Consider the following 20,845-nt stretch of genomic DNA (forward strand, 5'->3'; position numbering starts at 1 on the left):
AGCTTGTCCTCATAGGAGAGGTGCTCCAGCCCTCTGATCATCTTCGTGGCCCTCCTCTGGACTCACTCCAACAGGTCCGTGTCCTTCTTATGTTGGGGGCCCAGAGCTGGATGCAGTACATCCAGGTGGGGTCTCACCAGAGTGGAGTAGAGGGGGAGAATCACCTCCCTCGACCTGCTGGTCACACTTCTTTTGCTGCAGCCCAGGATACGGTTGGCTTTCTGGGCTGCAAACATACATTGTCAGGTCATGTTGAGCTTCTCGTCAACCAACACCCCCAAGTCCTTTTCCTCAGGGCTGCTCTCAATCCACTCATCATCAGGCCTGTATTGATACTGGGGGCTGCCTTGACCCATGTGCAGGACCTTGCACTTGGCCTTGTTGAACTTCATGAGTTGTGCACAGGCCCACCTCTCAAGCCTGTCAGGGTCCCTCTGGATGGCATCCCTTCTCTCCAGCGTGTCAGCCGCACCACACAGCTTGGTGTTGTCGGCAAACTTGCTGAGGGTGCACTCAATCCCTCTGTCCATGTTGCCGACAAAGATGTTAAACAGCGCTGGTCCCAATACTGACCCCTGAGGAATGCCACTTGGCGCTGGTCTCTACTTGGACATTGAACCGTTGACCACAACTCTTTGAGTGTGACCATCCAGCCAATTCCTTACCCATCGAGTGGTCCATCCACCAAATCCATGTCTCTCCAATTCAGAGACAAGGATGTTGTGCGGGACAGTGTCAAACATTTTGCACAAGTCCAGGTAGATGATGTCCGTTGCTCTTCCCTTATCCACCAACACTGTAACCCCGTCATAAAAGGCCACCAGATTTGTCAGGCTCAATTTTCCCTTAGTGAAGCCATGTTGGCTGTCTCCAACCACCTCCTTATTTTCCATTTGCCTTAGCATAGTTTCCAGGAAGATCCACTCCATTATCTTGCTGGGCACAGAGGTGAGACTGACTGGCCTGTAGCTCCCTGGGTCTTCCTTTTTTCCCTTTTTAAAACTGGGGGTTATGTTTCCCCTTTTCCAGTCAGTAGGAACTTCTCCGGACTGCCATGACTTCTCAAATATGATGGATAGTGGCTTAGCCACTTCATCTGCCAGTTCCTTCAGGACCTGCGGATGCATCTCATCAGGTCCCATGGACTTGTGTACCTTCAGGTTCCTTAGATGGTTTCAAACCTGATCTTCTCCTACAGTGGGTGGTTCTTCATTCTCCTAGTCCTTGCCTTTGCCTTCTGTGACTTGGGTGGTGTGGCTGGAGCACTTGCTGGTGAAGACTGAGGCAAAATTTGTTGAGTACCTCAGTCTTCTGCAGGTTCCAGGTAACCAGGCCTCCTGTTTCCTTCCAGAGAGGGCCCACATTTTTGCTGGTCTTCCTTTTATCACCAATGTACCTATAAAAGCTTTTCTAGTTGCCCTTGACGTCCCTGGCAGGGCTTTGGCTCTCCTAACTGATCCCTGGCTGCTCAGAGTTTCCCTGTATTCCTCCCAGGCTACCTGTCCTTGCTTCCACCCTCTGTAGGCTTCCTTTCTGTGTCTGAGTTTGTCCAGGAGCTCCTTGTTCATCCACACAGGCCTCCTGGTGGTTTTGCCTGACTTCCTCTTTGTTGGGTTGCATCGCTCCTGAGCTTGGAGGAGGTGACCCTTGAATATTAACCAGCTTTCTTGGGCCCCTCTTCCCTCCAGGGCTGAATCCCATGGTACTCTACCGAGCAGATCCCTGAAGAGGCCAAAGTCTGCTCTCCTGAAGCCCAGGGTAGTGAGCTTGCTGTACGCCTTCCTCACTGCCCTAAGGATCTTGAACTCCACCATTTCATGGTCACTGCAGCCAAGGCTGCCCTTGAGCTTCACATTCCCCACCAGCCCCTCCTTGTTGGTGAGAACAAGGTCCAGCATAAGACCTCTCCTCATTGGCTCCTCCATCACTTGGAGAAGGAAGTTATCCTCAACACATTCCAGGAACCTCCTGGATTGCTTATGCCCTGCCGTGTTGTCCCTCCAACAGATATCGGGGTAGTTGAAATCCCCCATGAGGACCAGGGCTTGTGAACGTGAGGCAGCTCCTATCTGTCTATAGAGAGCATCATCCACTTGGTCTTAGTGGTCGAGTGGCCTGTGGCAGACCCCCACTATAATGTTACCTGTCCCTGCCCTCCCTTTGATCCTGACCCATAGGCCCTTGGTCGGCTCCTCATCCATCCCCAGGCAGAGGTCCATGCACTCCAGCTGGTCATTGACATAGAGGGTGACACCCCCTCCTCGTCTCCCCTGCCTGTCCTTCCGAAAGAGCCTGTATCCTTCCATTCCAACACTCCGGTCATAGCAGCCATCCCGCCACGTCTCCATGGTGAAGGGGCTCAGTTCTGCCCATCTTCTGATGTTGTACTAGGACATTGCAGCAGGTTTCTAGCCAATTTTGCATTTTATGTTAGATTTTCTGGGGTTTACCACTTTTGCCTTAAAAAGATGCAGAAATCTCATTAAAACACTGCGTCACTGGAACTTTGAAATTGTAAAGACTAATGTTTAAAGAGGTCAAGAAATGATTCTGCCAGGGTTCTTCGTGCAATGTTGGCCCTGCCTGCTTGTGGGTAGGTGTTTGAGGTATGATACAAAAGATTACAGCAGTACTCTTCTTCAACTAATATAGCCTAAAATACATTTCCAAGATATGTGTCGACCCAGATGCACACTCTGCACTGCTATACATAAATAGATTTAGGATCCATAGTCAAAATGAAAAAAAAAAAAAAAAAATCGCACTTAACCAACATACTGTTCATCATGTGCAAGCACCCTGAAAAATGATGGGACTTGCTCACCTATATGTTCGGCTGTGCTAACTTCACAGGTAATTGTATCACCCATTTAACTAATTCAGAAGATGGTAACAATTTTAGTTGAAAGTGAAGCTAATGTTTAATGGCCGCTTCTAAGTCAGTCATCAAACTACACAGTTTTCAGTCAGAAGTATGTACTAAACATGTATGTTATATAATAATGTAAACATTTAGAATTGCCTAAAATTTCTATCTTGTATCTAAAAATGTAGAATTTCCTAATATTTTTCATGTGTCTAAGGTAGGTAACAAAATCATATGCTATAATAGATTACAAAGATATGACCAAACTGGCTGAAATAATTATATGTAAAAAATGATTGTGACTGTATAAGGAGCAAACTTTAATTTTGTAGTTGAGTGTTCCCATCTGCAATCTTAATATTCTTTCAATATTTTGTATGATGAAATTAATTGGATCCTTGATTATTTACAAATTCTTCTGAAGTCTTTTTCCAAATTTAAACTTTGAAAAATCATGTTTTCAAAATCATTTAATTTTTTTGGCCAGATAGGACATTTTAATGACATGCTTTAAGTTATGGTCCTTTGAGCTTTATAGTCACTTTCACTTTGTATGCATGCACCTCTTTCTTAAAACCTTAACTTTATTATTTTCATAATGTATTATATCTTCATTTTTAAAAAATAATGTCACAGTCTCCAAGAGATAAACATTAAGCTTCGTACATTTAATGTTGCAGTGAAGTAAATTTTACTTTAAATCCCCCATTATAGGGAAGGTGAGGGATCTTTTTAAAAAATTATGTTGTGAATGCATTATTTTAGACATTGTTATCTTCATGGTTGCTTCACAGTACAATGTGTCACATTGAACCTAATGATATTTGTGGTATTTTGGGAAAGAATAAAAGCAGAGAAAAGAACAGCTTCTAGCTTACAGAGCTTGTGTTAGTGTTATGTATTCAGTACATGTACAAATGTTGAAGACCAGAAAATTAAAATTCTGTGTTTGTTTCAATGTATAATGAATGTAAAGTAACATGCAGTTGTTTTAATATATACTGTATTTTGCAGGAATTTTCAAGTGATTTTTTCAATAGGTCTGTGCTGTCTCTGCTTGTGTCTATAATATGAAATAGAAACTGCTTTTCTTACAAAATGTTTACATAATACTTAAAAACAATCAGTGCCCTTGGGAAAACTTCCAGAAAAAATAGTGCACACAAAACTCAATAGAGTTTGATGGCTAGATGTCATTATAGGTTAAAAATACCCTTTTGAAAACTTAACATAAAAAACATTCTCATTTTCAAGTACTTAAGTGCAGGGGGCATGGTCCTCTTTTCATTCAGGCTGGTAAAAGTCAGCTGAAATTGATGGAATTCATTGATATTTCTTATTCAAGTGCAATTTAAATCTCTGCAATTTACATATTGCTTAAGAGGCATACAAACAGAGCCAGATTCATGTATTTGAATATGGAAAGAAACAAAGTTCTGCAATGATGTGAAATCCCAGCCTATTTTATGAAAGCCTGTATGTGGCTCCACTTTTGGAAGGAGGCAGTCAAATCAGTGCATATTTGTGTGTAGATTTGCATTAACATTGAGCAATGGCTATTTCAATATAGTAAAAATAGCTAGATGAGCATGAAACCAGAATATGTTCTATTCTACACCTAATGAAATGTACTTTTAAAACCAAAAGTGAATGCTACAGCATGGATTTAAAATGATGTGCACTCTAATCTACCAATTTTACTGTGCAGTTCTTAAACAATCACTTGTATATGCATATGTACTTGACATTTGTAGATACATTGGTGCACCTTGGCCAGATACATTTATTGGATGCAGACTGAGGTCTCATTTTATAGAAATATTTCCTTAAGTGCAGCATTCTCCCCTTGGAAAACTTTGAACCATTTCTATTGCATGGCTATTCCATTCCCTCATAAACATCTAAGAATATTTAAAATTTGCTGAGAAAAATTAAATCTACCCTTTAGTAATAAATCATCTGAGCTACACAGATGTTTCTACCAATACCTGTAGAAATTTTATCAACTTGGTTAAGTTTAATATTAAGATTTTGAAAGAACATACAAACTTCTTGCTGATGGCTTGTAGATGTGACATTTATAGATGAGGTGATGGCATGACAGTGTTCCTTTACATTGAATTTCACAATTTAGCACAAGCAAACTGGTAGTTTTAATACAGTAAAATGAAATGTCATACATTTAGGAATGAAGAACATGAGGGAAACTTTAAGAACTGATTATTATGCTGGAAAATGATCATTCTGAAATTGTCAGTTTAATTAAACATAACCTCCAACTCTGTGTAACTGAAGGGACTTGCATAATACCTGAAATCATGAATTCTGGATGTGGCAGTACCTGGGGTTGTGTCACTGGAAGCACTGCTGCAAACAGGGAGGCTTTTGCACAAAAAATCCCCAAACACCCAAGCTGAAAAATTCAGCAATTCAGCTTAGAGGGATATGGTTAAGAAGTGGCTTAATTACAACATAGCTCTGTAGCCATACAGACAGAGAAATACCTGATGCTATGCCACTCTTAAATGAGTGGATAAGTTAGCAACATCCAGTACAGCGAAATTAAGCTTTAACAGTTAAATCTGTAAATGAAGTGGAAGTCTTTTCATAACCCATGGGTATAAATAACACTTGAATACTTCATGAACAAATGTGATGTATTCATCTTGCTTCAAATCACATTTGGGTCTTTCTCAAAAGATTTTATGTATTTAAATCTCAAAATATGGATTAGGTGGTAGCATTGCTATGAGGAAAAAAAAATGCGGCTTATGTTGCAGAGTATTTAGACCTGCTGATCACAGTGGTCCCTTCTGGCCTTGTTCTATCAGCATTCTTATTTTTGTAATTAATACTATGAGACCTATGCAGATATGAAGAAAAAACATCACAAAACTGAGCTGTTATTCAGTCTATAAGTAATCATCTGAAGATGTATCTAGAATAACTCCACAAGTGGGCTACATCCTGAAAAGATCTTACGATGATTAAGAAATTCGAATGAAATCTCTGGCATATGGATTGCCATTGTTAGAGAAAGAAGTAAAATGATGCTGTGTGCTCTTCTCATTTTACCTAATTACTTTTTGCCATAATTACTCTAAATGTAATCACTGCATTACTTTTGCATAGTAATTTATCATTTTCATGAGAACTATGAGCTGACAGTTGCCAGCACATTTGAAACACCTGGTGGTAATTGCGTTTCACTCCATAAGTCAACTTTGAAGCTTTTTACCAACCTGTTGCGAAAACGTATTGGAAATCTTTACAAGCTAGAGGCTCACAAATTAGTGTTTTCATTTCAGCTCAGCTTAAATGAAACCTTGTAAAAAGTAATGCTATACTGAACACACATGGTTTGCCATGGTGTTTCTGATAGAGCAGTCAACATTTGGGGTAGATTTGTACAGGTTGGGTAGTAGATAAACCTGACTAATTCTGGGTATCCTGTGTGAGCTTGAGGAATAACAGTTCAAAATTGCTCCTGTCTTGAATTCTGCTCACTTGTAAGAATTGTACAGTGCTCTGGTCATGGCACCCTGTCACTTTGGAGGGGTCTTCCCCTAACCTGCTGTCAGCAGTTAGGCTTCGCTGAGCATGCTATGTGGCCAGGCCAGCATCTCATCCCACCGATACGCTGCTTCCCAGCTTACCTACCTGCCATGCAAGGCTTCCTATGGGGTTGTAAGGTGGGAAGGCTGATATGAATGTAGGCTCTGCTATTTCAAGACTTCTGGGTACTCCCTACTAAAGTATATACAGAGCAGGGTTTTGCCTCCCTTCCCTTCCCTTCCCTTCCCTTCCCTTCCCTTCCCTTCCCTTCCCTTCCCTTCCCTTCCCTTCCCTTCCCTTCCCTTCCCTTCCCTTCCCTTCCCTTCCCTTCCCTTCCCTTCCCTTCCCTTCCCTTCCCTTCCCTTCCCTTCCCCCTTTCCCTTCCCTTCCCCTTTTCCCTTTCTTATACTTATACTGTGAACCCATGCTGGAAAAATTCTTAGGCTAAAAGTAATGCAGCACTATATGAATATAGACAGAAAATATTGTCCAGACAAAGGGCTCATGGCCATTTTGCTATGGATGAAATAATACGAGGATGTTTAGGATGTTTTGTAATCACAGAAACCTCATTAAAATATTTTTAGTGTTTTGCTAATTTTGCCACATCCAGAAGCTTTCTATAATGTCAAATGAAATAGAATCTTGTATTTAAATTATTTATTCAATAGTTTTCATTAATATATAAAGGCAAGAGTTTGTTCCTCTTTCTGTAAGACAGCAATATTATCAATGGTTTAGTTGAGTACAAATGGAAGTAAATGGACTTTCCTACTTCTAATCTGAATCTTACAGTAGTTATCCATTCTTAAATATACTATTCAGAGGCCTTTCCCATTTTTCATTGTGAAATACTGATTTTCATGTGATTTAAAGTGAAATCACTTCCAGTGATCAGTGTAAAAGAACATGGTAATAAAATGGCTGCTTCATGGCTGATAAAAAGGAAATTATTATAGGAGGAATATGCTGTTCACATTATTTTGTTTTTAAAATTTGACTTAAAACTTGTAATTGTAGTCCTTTTCTTCCTATGTATAAATGATATTTGTAGTATTTCCTTCTGCCTGGCTAAAAAGATGCAAACGGAACATATTATTGGCTTGGTGACTCAGATTTCTAAAAAAGTGTGTATTAATTAAATTAAAGCTCATAGCACTGAATGCCTGTTCATGTCCTGCTTTTCTAATCTGTAAAAAAAACCCCACTGTTACTGAAAAATACACTGCTTTTAAATTACTTTTATCCTTCCAACAATTAGTGCACATGAGAGAGGAAGAAGAGGGAGAATATTTTTAAGATTCTACTTCTAAAGCCAAGAACTGTATTACACATCATTCTAAGAGGCAAGAGGGTAAATTAGCAAAGTGCAAATAAGGGTGAAACTGATCTATTACTGCTGCATATTTATGTAAATGACTAAGTGCATCCCTTGTTTTCATTAGAAGAAATGATGAAAACTGTTCCTGTTGACCAAATTATATTCTATTATCATTCTAGTTGTATTGTAACTTCTAATGTACTTCACCTGAGCAAAATCAAAGTTATTGTTAAGTTAATCATCTGGACTTTACTGAAGGAAAGCAAAAGATAAAACCATGAATATGTAACAGTAAAAGATATTGAAAGAAATAAGTAGGATACTGGGGTTGCCAACTATCACTGGGCAGTTGGAAAGTTCTCCAGCTTGCAATTTTTTGGATGGATCACTATATGATTTAGCAGGTCAGTAAGCTTTCCTATCAGCCATAGTTCTGTTATGATCTGTCGCTTATTTTGCTTTTTGTTTTTGAATCTGATTTAGTTTCTCAGGAAATTAGTGAGTCTTTCCAATTATTTCAGTGGAAATTGGATCTGACTCCCTCTCCCACTGCAAAATAGTGTTCAAATTGCTGCTTCTGCAGTCTCTCTCCATGCTACAGAAGAGTGTTCTTGTGAAGACATAAAATGAAGTATGCTCTAAGGAAGAGGAAAATCTCCTCTTAAGCTTTTGATGCCATGAAATGTGACCTTTATATCAGGAAAGCTGCAATGTCTATCAGTATGAGACTTGACCCCATTTGCTATCTTTTGAACAATACAAAACTGAGGGCTTAAATTCATCCCTGAAACTCCCTTGAATTCCTACCGCTGAAAAAAGAAAAAGGAAAAGGATGATCTCATTTGTTATAGGCCATGGATTTGTGGAATAATGATACACTCAGAAGTATCTAGATGATGCGTAAACATTCCATTACATTGTTTAATACGCACTGCATATAGCATAGTTAATTCTAAAAAACAGGAAAAGTGATTGTTCAAAAAAAACCCCCTTGCATGTTACCATCGGTAATTCAGTTAAGGAATTAGACAATAGCCTTTTAGAGTGGCGGTCAACAGATATTAATCCAACTTTTGGTCTAGTTGCAGAGAGTGGAGAACATTTGTTCTTTCCTCCCTCTTTTCTATATTTTATTTTAGTATTGCTTCAGGTTTTACTGTGTACCTTCTGCTTACTTTCCTTTCCTTGTACGAGTCATATTTTTATTTAAAAAATCCAAATCACAGTTCTATAGAACTAGTCATTTACATGTCTGATATATTTATATTGTATTAGAAGTATACTTTTACAGGTAGTATTAGTAGTAAGTCAGCCACATTTGATTGCATCTATGCCTAAATCCTGCTGAAGTGGTTACCAGCTCTAACACGGTGCGAGCAAGAGAAACTATCAGTTTATCCAAATGTAAGTGACCAGCCTAAGTCAAATAAAGTTTCCACAGAGACATCAAACAGATGTCACCAGAACATCTCATTTTGCAAGCATTATCATCTCATTAGGAGTTCTGAGACATTCTGTTCCAATTAATCCAGGAAGAGGCGGGCTGGAGTAGGTGTCTAAGACATTACGTAGCACTGTGCATCTGTTTACTGTACTTGGTCATGCTTAATCCTCACTGCTTCTAACAAGGTTTTTAGTGAAGTTAATTGTGTTACAAGGTTTTGCCTCTAAGAGCTCTGTGACTGCAGCTGCAAGACTGCTTTGGTTAAATCACTGAAAGCAGGTACCCGCTGCATTCTGAAAGCTTATTTTGGTATAGCTTTCTTCAGAGTTTCCTCTTCTGTTATTGTTTCGTATCTGAACTGCTTATTGTTTGTCAAAATCTGCTTTTATTGATGTTAAAGATAGTATTCTTTGTAGTTGTAGATGCCCCATCCCTGGAAGCATTCAAGGCCAGGTTCGATGGGGCTCTGAGCAACCTGATCCGGTTGAAGATGTCCCTGCTCATTGCAGGGGGTTGGACTGGATGACCTTTAAAGGTCCCTTCCAACCCAAACCATTCTATGATTCCTATTGCTTTCAGCAGGAGAAAAATGGCAAGAAAATGGTGGTGTAGCTAATGCCATGGACCAGGACCACTGGACTAGGACCCGGATGTCCTTGGACATGACGTGTGCCCTGACATCATCCCTCACTTGTTTTAGCTGAGACACGGCGTTGCTGTCTGTGAGAGCCATGAGATGTGTCTCACTGCCTTCTTCCCAGGCTCCCGGTGACGGAGCAGTACAGATTGTTATTGAAGTCCTGGGCAGCCTCATGCACCAGATGCTGGAATGGCATCTTCTAATGCAGCAGCTGTGGGGGACTTCTGTCAGTGACTGATCTCTCACAGTTACCTGGTGCAGGCCAGTACTTCATCACTCCCATTAATTTTGGCATGCCTTGAAAATTTTTGTGTGCCTTGAATTTTTTTTTTCTCTACAAGTTTACCTCATAGCACATCTTAAACAGGATGTTTGTTATTTTTATTGGAGTAGTGCTCCTGAAACCCAGCAGCAGGTTTCCACAGTCCTTAATGCTGTTCTTTCAGAGGAAAAAAACCCCATGTTCTCCCAAGCTCTTCCTGAATCAGTGCCAGCAAAGCTAAGAAAGATGGGGTAAGAAATAATGGAAAGGATTAGCAGTACAACTGTTATTTCATACTTCAGCAACTCATTTCATGTTTTTGGCAAATGCAGTTATTTATTGGTTTGCTAGGCTAACTGTTTACATTTATGAGTTCAGCAGCTAAGTGACAGTCAGAGATGACTGAAAATATGTTTGGGAAGCAAATACTTTGAGGAGTCCTAAAGAGAAAACACAAAATGAAATAGGAATAAGGATAGAGGTCAGATTTCTGACATTATATAAATGTGTAATAGAGCAAAAAAGTATGTTCTTTTCACAGATTTCTCTTACTAAATATACAGATTATTTCAACATGCCATGCTATTTTTTTAGAAACAATACATGTTTTTTAATGTTAGGGTTGTGAGTTAAGAGGCATAGTCTTGGTGAATGCACATACATGCCAAACAATTTATAAAGGTGGCAAATTAATCTCCTTCCCAGATGAACAGAGTGCACTGGAGACGAGGGGAAACTTTTGTGGTAGCTTAGAAGTAATGGCAGATGATGATTTACCTGTGCTGTAGATGGGAGGATCAGGTAGTCATCATTTACTAGCATGTCTTGCTTCTAGTAATCAAACTCTAGGCAAAAAATATTTTTTGTTCTGTTCTTTTCCCATTTCCCCCCTACTTAACATTGCTTCTCCCTTTCCTGATCCCTGCCAGCAGCTACACGCTGGAAAAACTATATGTTTGAGTTTTTCTCACTCCTTTTCTGTTTTCCCACTAAGTCCGGCTGCCCACTTTCATTTGCTGCATACGAAGCAACTCTGCCTTCATTCTGTACAAAGACAGAAGTGAAAAGTGGAAACAAGATTATTAATTGGACCTTTTATTTGTTATCTCAGTATTTACTTTTTAATCTGATGCAATACTCTACAGAATTTTAGTCTTATTTGGAAGAAATAAGCCTTGGTAGTTGATCCATAGAAACTTTGCCAGTTGTTTCACCCAGAAACACACAATGGAATGTTATGGAGGGCTGTTACCCCTAACTAGCTGCTATATAATGCCAAATTTGGCCTTATGGGCAACAGCTCAAGATTACGCTTTTTGAAAGTCACTACATTCCTTTGAGCCATTATTCAAAGGAAATTCAGCTGAAAGATTTACTGGCTCAATGTCCTCCCTGAGTTGGATAGCCAGGGAGTATTCAAGATACTCCACATTCAGCTGAAGCCTGAAATAATGACTTGGAGGAGTATGTTGCCCATTTCCTCCATCTATGTAAACTAATTTTAATAAGGTAGGTTCTCCATGATCCAGAGGATTCCTATTTTGATCATTATAGTTCTCTCCCTCTCTTCAGTGAGTAATGATAGGAAATGTGTGTTCTTCCAGGAATGTATTTATTCGAGACCTGTTCAAATTAATATCTGCATTTTCAGCTCTGGATTGATTGACTGAAGATTGATTGAAGAATAAAGTATCTCTGTGGTGAAATTATCAGCTCAGTGTGGAAAAAATGTCCATGGTTTTGTAAGAATTCTGTGGCCTAGAAGTGTATTTCCTGAGATTTTGTGTGAAACCCATGAACAGTCAAATTAAGCAGACCCGTTCCTTCTTAAATCTGATTGACACATATCTTTTGCTTTCCCAAATATTTTGTATTTACTCTTAACTCACTGCTCCTTTCCTCTGCCAAATACAGACGTTCAAAGGTACCTATGACCCTAATTGTGGTAGCTCTAAAATCAGAGAAGACAATTAAAAAGATAACCTGGTAATCGAGAAAAATAAATATTAGAGCAGTACTAAACAATGCTGGGGTCAGATGTATTTCAAAATGTCATTTTGTTCACCTTTTCCTTTAAATTGGACCTTTTCCTTTAAATTGGACCTTTTCCTTTAGGCGGATGACACAAGAGAGCTGTTAGCTCTCTCACTAGCACTGGACTACAACTAACAACCTAAAAGATGAGAATGCCATGTTCTGATCATGAATACTTGGCTTTTTTGTTGGCTGGAGTGTAAATTGTCACACAGAAAAGTCTAAAAAAGGGCTCTAAGAGAAAGTTGTGCAATGTCTTGTGCTAAAGCCATGAACAATTGACACAAAGCATTCATCAGGCGAGTATTGGTGAGCCCATCATTTTAATCAACGTGCCAAGGTCACAACCTTAAAGGATTCAGTAGAAATTTCTGCTCATATTCCTCCTACCAGGCCTTAGTCTGGATAGGTTTGGGCTTCTTCATTTGGTTCAATTTGGTGTAGGTTTTGACCCAAGACAAAGCCATCCTCTGAAGTGAATCAGCGCGTAAAGCCATGAAACACAACGTTAAGGCTGAGCTTGCCCCGTAGGCGGTGGGAATGGCGTTTTCCTCCTGCCGGACCACCCCTGAAGCCGTGCCCTGGGGCACGTGCAAAGGCACCTTCTTCCTCCCATGGAGGAAAGTGCTTCTTCTCCAAGGTCCTCGGGCAAGAGACTGTTAGTAACGGCGCAGCAGCGTGGGAGGCCTTAGGGAAATATGCTTCGTGTCGCCTGCTAGGCACAGACCCCTCCTCTGTGCCTGGGGCGGGCAACCGCGGCAGCTTCAGCGGTCGGTCATGGCCGGGCAGGGCCAGACTGAGGCCGTGCCGTGCCATGGGCCTCTGGGTGGTGGGCCCGGCTCGGGGGGGTCCCTGGCCGGGGCAGGGCAGGGCTGTGTGGAGCTGGAGACGGGCCCTGCTGCGGCGTCGCCGGGGCAGGGGCTGATGGCCCCGGGGGGCTGAGATGGGGTGCTGGGCCTGGGCAGGATGGGGGGAGCCCCGGAGGGGCTGGGCTGAGACAGGCAGGGCTGTGGGTGCTCTTGGGGCCCTGAGATAAATCGTTGGCGTTTTTAGTTACATGCTCATCAACACTTTAACCGTAAGATGGAGCCTGTAATTAACTTGTACTAACGATAGAGAGCTGACTGGGCAACTTCGGAGCAATGGCATATAAACTCTGTGGAATGGTGACAGAGCAGGTGAGTCTGGTGTATCCAGACAGTTAGATATTACATCTATTTATTCTGTATGAAATTTCCAAATATTCATTTTCTATTAGGAGCTGAGAAATAATTTTTAGGGAGTTGAATATATAAGACAAGACTGTATTTTCACGACCGTAGTGTATAATAGACAAATAAAATATGCTATATTGTACAAGGTAGTATTTCCCGTGTAGTCCTTAAATATAGGGATACTGTAAAAAGATGTCTCTTTTTGCAAAATGTACCAGACTGTATCACTATCCATTACGTCAGCCCAAGGGCATGTTTCTGAGGAAAATATTTGCCTAATCATCTTTGCAATGTTTTTGTTTGTTTCCTAGCAGGAGCATACAAAGTTATGAAAGTTAAATAAGGTTAATATGAGAGGATTATGGATTATTCAACTTTTATCAGTTTGGGTGAGAAATAACAAGATTATTAATAGAGGTAGAGCTCTAGAGAGACAAAAGGTTGCTATGCATCCAATTTTTCTACTGTGGTGCAGATAATAATAATGATTTGGGTTTCATAATGTTATATTTATCTGTAATGATGACTTACACATTATATGAAAACACATTTTCAGCTGTGCTTTTATAACAGCAGCAGTCTGAATTTCTATTGCTCTGCATATACATTTTATCTTATGAATTTTGTTTGCAACCGGAATGAGATATTTGGAATATTGCATGTTATTGTAAGCATAAAATAGATATAACCAAGGGCAGCTGATGAGGTAGCTGTGGGATCTGATGACAAAATGTGGTGTTAGACTCATAGTCCAAGATCAGATAGTCCACAGCCTCATGATACAAAGCACTGATCTGATATTTTGTTGACTCCACTTCAGAAAAAGTTGACAGTTAACTCATTACTAAAAAGCTTTGTGCTGCGTAAGGTTCTGCAAACTGTGTAAAACACACATAAAAGTATAAGCTGACATAAACTCCATATTGTGTGCTCTAGCATTTCAACAGATATGCAGTTGTACATTCACATCTAGCAGGGATCAAACTTGTGTTGCTGAGTGATTGAATGATGCCCAGAGGTAAATGATAACAGTCAAGCAACCAGGGAGTACCGTAATAGGAGACATAAAACAGAAATACTGCCTCTTCAAACCACAAAACCTCACAGCAAAAAAGACCTTTGCAAATTCTACTGACAGCAATGTCAACTTAAGACAACATGATCTAATAAAAAAACCTTAGCCAGGTAGAACACTGGCTAAAGCTCATATGCTTTGCACACCAAAACTACTGAAACTTTGTCCTCCTGGTTGATCCAACAACATGGCAATTCACAAAAAAGAATCCAAATGACTGAGAGTCACATCTTCTATAAATTGCATACTTAAGGCCTGATGAAGCCCTAAGCTTGTATAGTATTTTATATTTGCTTAATGTTAATGCCGACTATAGTGACTTCAGCTGCTGTGTGCGTAATCTATAAAGGGACAAAATGGCGTATCCTCAGGTAGCTGGCTTGCATGCTGTGCTTTTTTGCATTGCATGTTTGCATGCATCTATCCAAGATTACAGATATTACCTTGCAAAATAACAGTTAAAACTTAAGAAAAAATCCACCACTACATAACTAATTTTTAAAATAAATAATAGTAAATTCTAACTAGACAAGTCAGGTTTTTAAATCTATTTACTGAAAAATCTGAGTATGCGGTTTATTCCCAAGCTGTTGATGTTGAAGTTTTGCTATTTGAAACTGTGTTTGTTCTGACAGAGCTCCTTGTTTTCCCCCTTTCCTTGCCAGGATGCCGTTAAAACCAAACATTCTTTATTATTCCATTGTGTGAGAGTGAGAGGTTCTTGCAAAGAAATGAGCAGCTGTGTTTATTACTAGACTGTTAATATCAATCTACAGTTATTAATAGGTAGACGGAGAGTACCAGCATTTTCATAAAGACTGAAGTTGTGCATTTGATATTAGATACAGCATATAATATTGTTTTGATTGAATACAATATTTGTTACTGTGTACAGTTAGAAAAGCTAATGCTAATTATAGATGAATATATTTTAAGATCAGAGGGGTACTATCATTTTCTTTTGACAGATCTCCTTTATGACACCAGTCATAGACTTTAATCCACCTCAGCTGCAGGTTTCTCAAGGAAAGGGCAGGAATGAGAGAAGAGCAGAAAGTTTGCACGTTAGCAGTGATGGGTGAAGTTATGCTCCCAGCTGATGTGAGGCGTATGCTGATGGTTTAAACTGGGATTGCATCCACATGTTCACCTGTTGAGGTCAGTAACTTTGTATTTGAGTGAAATCAATCTTCAAGAAAGGGCATCCAACCCTGATCTGAAGAAATCAAATCAAATCAAATCAAAAGACCAACCTTTGTCTAAAGAAATCAAAGGAGGTATCATCCACCTCCTCCTTGCTAGTTTGTGTATTTCTAGTTTAAACATGTTTGGCTGTCTCTTCTACTTCTGAATCCTTTTGCCTTTCTCTTCCAGTTGAAGAACCTCTGAGAAAATACTAGTGACTCTTGCTCTGAAGCAAGCATGAGGACACTGTTGACTGTGAGCAAGTGATCTTGAAATCTCAGATTGTAGATAAAAGTAACTGCTGCTGTTTAGCAAATTATTTGTTTTAGAAAATTTAAAATAGAAGCATTTTCTATATCAGGTTCTACTTCAAATATATGTAGTGATAATGGAACAGGTCACAAATGCTGTAAATCTGCCTGTTACCATTGATGTTGATAGCATGTTCCCAGTTTATACCTCTTGTAAATCTTCTCTAGGGATTACTTGTTTGAAAAAAGACAATGAGAAACTAGGAAAGAAAAAAATATAAATAGCCTTTACCAGGAACATATATGATATAGAAAAAGAGGATGTACAGCAGAGAAAACATCTTGTGCTTCCTACAAAGTTCAAACCTTTTTTGAAAAGCCTTTCTCAGATCTTTTCTTCATTTTTAGGCTGGCAAGTGTTGGCAATTACAGAAAAGTGTGTGATAAGTGAATACATAGATATACCAACTGCACAAGAGAATAAAAGATGAGCCTTTCAGAGAGGAACAGATGGATTTACAACCACACCAAAGAAATTATAGATATGCATTTTTTATGATCACCAATATATGATAGAGCAAGAGGATTTACTTTTCACAATTCATTATAGATGCATATATATTTCATTTTAGTATTTGCTGGCCAGGTTCTCTCTCACTCAGTCAAAACTGTAATGGGAGTTTCATGGCCACTTTAAACTGGCATATCCTTAATCAGATTCTTCATGAGCTTTAGCATATAGCTACCTGAATGCAACTTGTGCCAGTAGAAACATGAGAGTGAGCACTTGCAGGGAGGAGATACAGACCAGGTTTTTTTGACAGCTGTGCCTGCTTTATGTCATTGTAAAGTGGCTGTGAAATTATAGCTTTTCATTAGATTTCAGAGATGTCTTAGAAATGTCCACTAGCAAGGGCAAGGAATAATATTACACCTTCCTAGCTCATGATGATTTTTTGCTTACCTTCCTTGTCTGTTAGATACAAAATATCTCTCTCCCTTATTTATCCCAAGAGATTGCTTTGCTTCTATCCTCAAACCTTAAAATTCTAAAAGAAAATAGCCCATCTCATTCCCATTTAACTCCAGCAACAATCAGTTCTATGCCATCTCACTGCCCTGTCCTCTGTGCTACAGAAAGAGCAATTTCCATCCTTTTCCAATCCATTTCCATCTAGGCAATTCAGTGCCTTTTGCTATATTCAGACCAAGGGTTCCTTAGCATTCAGCAAGAGCATCTCCAGCTTGTTTTTGCAATTATCTGTGTCTGCAAAAGGGTGTAAGGGTCTAACACAATCTTTCTTCTTACCTGGGGGCAAGCTGTCAGTATACCAGTGATCATAGTCTGTAGTTTGGTTTGTCAGGTTACTCTGACAGACTATAAATACTCATATCTTGTTCCTAGATCAGATGAGAAAAAAGTACTGGCATCAAGTGCACTGCAAATGCAATAACTAGTATGCTGCTTATACGGATATTTGAAGCTAATCACAGCTGATGGGAAATGCTTCATGCAGGTATGTTGTCTGATAATGGGGTAGTTGTATTTCTTCATTATTTCTTATTTTGTTGGAAAAGGCCTTATTTTCCCTCTCCTTTCAGCCTGCTGCTTATCTGGGCTTTGAACAACAAAGTAGCCTAGCTATTGAGTTATTTGACTAGTGGAAGTGCTAACTTTGACAAACAGGGACAAAACCATGGTACAGAATGTTTTTAATGTTGTCTTCAGAGGGGCAAGTCTGAAACATCAAAAACATATACTAAAACCATGGGCAGGTGTAAAGATGGAGTACACTTTGTGGCTGGAGTTGTTGAAGAGACTCTCTAGGGATAGCTGGTTGGTGCCAGGTGAGAATGCAATTTGACATCTGCAAAGTCTTATCTTAGCGTGCACTGGAGTGTTTAACCACCTTTTCACTCACCATGGAAAGTTGACTAAAATGATTTTATGTTACTCCCAAATCCAGCTCAGATTTTTCACAATCTAGATTATAAAATAATTTTAAAAGTAGGTACAATGTATGTACGAAGTAGTCTCACAACTTCAGACACCTTCTAGAGCATATTACAAAAAAAACTCACCCAAATACAATGACTTTACTTTTCCATATTTCCAAAGAAACACCACCAGCACATTTCACCACTCCATCCCTTGACAGTCACACTCTTAATTTTGAGCGATATACATACAATGAAATACAGAAAATAGTTTCATTTACACTGGAATTTAACTATGTTTTCAGAGCCTATTAAAAGTTAAAATTGAAATGACAATTTATTAAATTTAAAGTGTTTTGCAATTAAATTAATTTTAAATAAGCTGAATTTCCTGGTAATTTTAAAAGGTATTTCTTAACAATAAATTCTTAATGCTAAAGTTTTAAAGAGAGTGTAACCACTGAACTACAGCCTGTCTTTGTTTAGATTGCTGAAACCAAATTGTATTGATATTTTGCAGTGTTTTTGAGTACCTGCTAGAACTAGATGTAAAAATCCCTAACTGAATGTATTAAGTACATCTAATGTGACCTGAATCTAATTTGATTAAAATACATACTATTGATAGTTCATATTTTTCTGTTTTGTGTAATATATTTAAGATAGTTTTATATTACTAATGAAGAATTTTGAAATATTACTATGAATTTCAACAGACTTCCAATTTTGATAAAAATTCAATATTTATATAAACGTATTAAAAAATGGTAGCAACTCTGTATAAGAAAATATTTTAATATCTAACTTATTTAAAATTTGTATTATTAAATCATGCCTTTAAATATCTAATATTTTAGCAGAAGTATAGTGTTGTCCTTAGGTTGTTCAAAGTGTAATTTCATATAACCTCATGAGGTCCAACAAGGCCAAGTGCAAGGTCCTGCGCTTGGGTCAGGGCAATCCCCAGTATCAGTACAGATTGGGGGTTGAATGGACTGAGAGCAGCCCTGCTGAGAAGGAATTGGGGACTTCGGTGGATGAAAAATTGGACATGAGCCGGCAATGTGTGCGCTTGCAGCCCAGGAAACCAACAACTCCTGGGCTGCATCAAAAGAAATGTGACCAGCAGGTCGAGGGAGGTGATTCTCCCCCTCTACTCCGCTCTCATGAGACCCCACCTGGATGTACTGCATTCAGCTCTGGGCCCCCAACGTAAGAAGGACACAGACCCGTTGGAGTGGGTCCAGAGGAGGGCCACGAAGATGATCAGAGGGCTGGAACACCTCTCCTATGAAGACAGGCTGAGAGAGTTGGGGTTGTTCGGCCTGGAGAAGAGAAGGCTCCAGGGAGACCTTATAGCAGCCTGCCAGTACTTAAATGGAGACTTAGAAGAAAGGGGGAGAGAGAGACTTTTTACCAGGGCCTGTAGTGACAGGACAAAGGGTTATGGTTTTCAACTAAAAGAGGATAGATGTAAATCAGATATAAGGAAGAAATCCTTCACTGTGAGGGTGGTGAGACACTGTAAACAGGTTGCCCAGAGAGGCTGTGGATGCCCCATCCCTGGAAGTGTTCAAGGCCAGGTTGGATGGGGCTTTGAGCAACCTGATGTAGTGAAAGACGTCCATGCCCATGTTCAGGGAGGGTTGGACTAGATGATCTTTAAAGGTCCTTTCCAACCCAAACCTTTCTATGATTCAATATTATTCAATATTTTAGTTTTGGGGGATTTTCATCCAGAAATAAAAGATCACAAAAGAATAATTATTTAAATTGTTTTGCTGTTTATAAATTTAAATAATCATCTAAATTTATCTATCCTTAAGTGCATATTTTGTGTACTTAACTTGTTTTCCATCCTGTGTTGCCAGAAGCTAAGACATTATGGTGCCATTGCTGGATGTTTCTGAGATTGCCATGCTTTCCTTGTTTTCAGAGAGGAAATGGGTTCATATCATCACACTGTTATATGTAGCTTTAGTCTGCCTGTTTTCCTACGAGAAGAGGAGATGTGCAGTCCCTTCTTTCCTACTTGTAGCCTGCAGGCTTTTAACTTGAAATCTTTTTCCCTAGTTCTGATTTTTCACTCACTCACTCAGTCACTCAGGGTCTCTCTTCCTCTTTCCCTTTCCTCAGCTCACTCTCACACTCTTTTTTTTTTTGCACAATCTGGAAGGGTTTTTTTTTTCATCCACTGGAATGTTTGTGCCTGAAAGATTTTCCTGTAGCTGACATTGTGTTTGGGTAGTTGCATTTTTTGTTTCTTTTAAATTCTCATGTTTAACTTGATTATATTATGCTGCAAGCATCTTGGAGCATATTAGAGATGTACTAAATAAATAGACGGGTATATTCTTGATGTATTTTATACATATAGATGATATATTTTTTTATCTATCTATTTATTTAAACTCATTGAAGACACATTAAAGATTATTAAATAAGCATTCAGGGATGGCTGAAGTACCATAGTAGTTGCTGAAGTGGTGCAAGAAGCACAGGCATACTCAAAGTAGTTAACAAACACTCAAGGCCAATACCTTGTAATGATCAAGCTCTGCCCTTAGCTGGGTTTCAAAAACAACTGGGGATAAATAAATTACATAAATGTATTCAGGAGCACAAATCCTCTAGAATAAATGTCAAAGCAATTGTAAACCACAGCATCTTTAAAATTAACAGCTAGTACACAAAAGCATGTGTCTGGTGCTTGGAAGACCAGTTGATTGCCTTTCAGACATAGATCTGAGGGGAGGAAAGTGAATCTTTAAATGTCACTTGGGGAGGGGCGGAATGGGAAGGAGGAACTGAGAAAAGTCACACATGAAGCAGAAAAGATCTTCAGTGTATTTTGAGATCTTGACAGATGTACTTATGATTAAGCTTGGCTGTGAAAAATATAGATGTCATTGCTGTTTTACTAGTATGAGACAATAAAATGTCATTATCTCACAAGTAACTGCATTTCTTATCAGACAGCCAAGAGGATAACATAATCTTGCCTAGTTCCACTAGTAATTATATATGTAAAGGCAGCAGTTTTAACTTGCTCCCATGGAA

Source organism: Aquila chrysaetos, chromosome 4, assembly GCF_900496995.4.
Source record: "Aquila chrysaetos chrysaetos chromosome 4, bAquChr1.4, whole genome shotgun sequence".
Lineage (NCBI taxonomy): Eukaryota > Metazoa > Chordata > Aves > Accipitriformes > Accipitridae > Aquila > Aquila chrysaetos.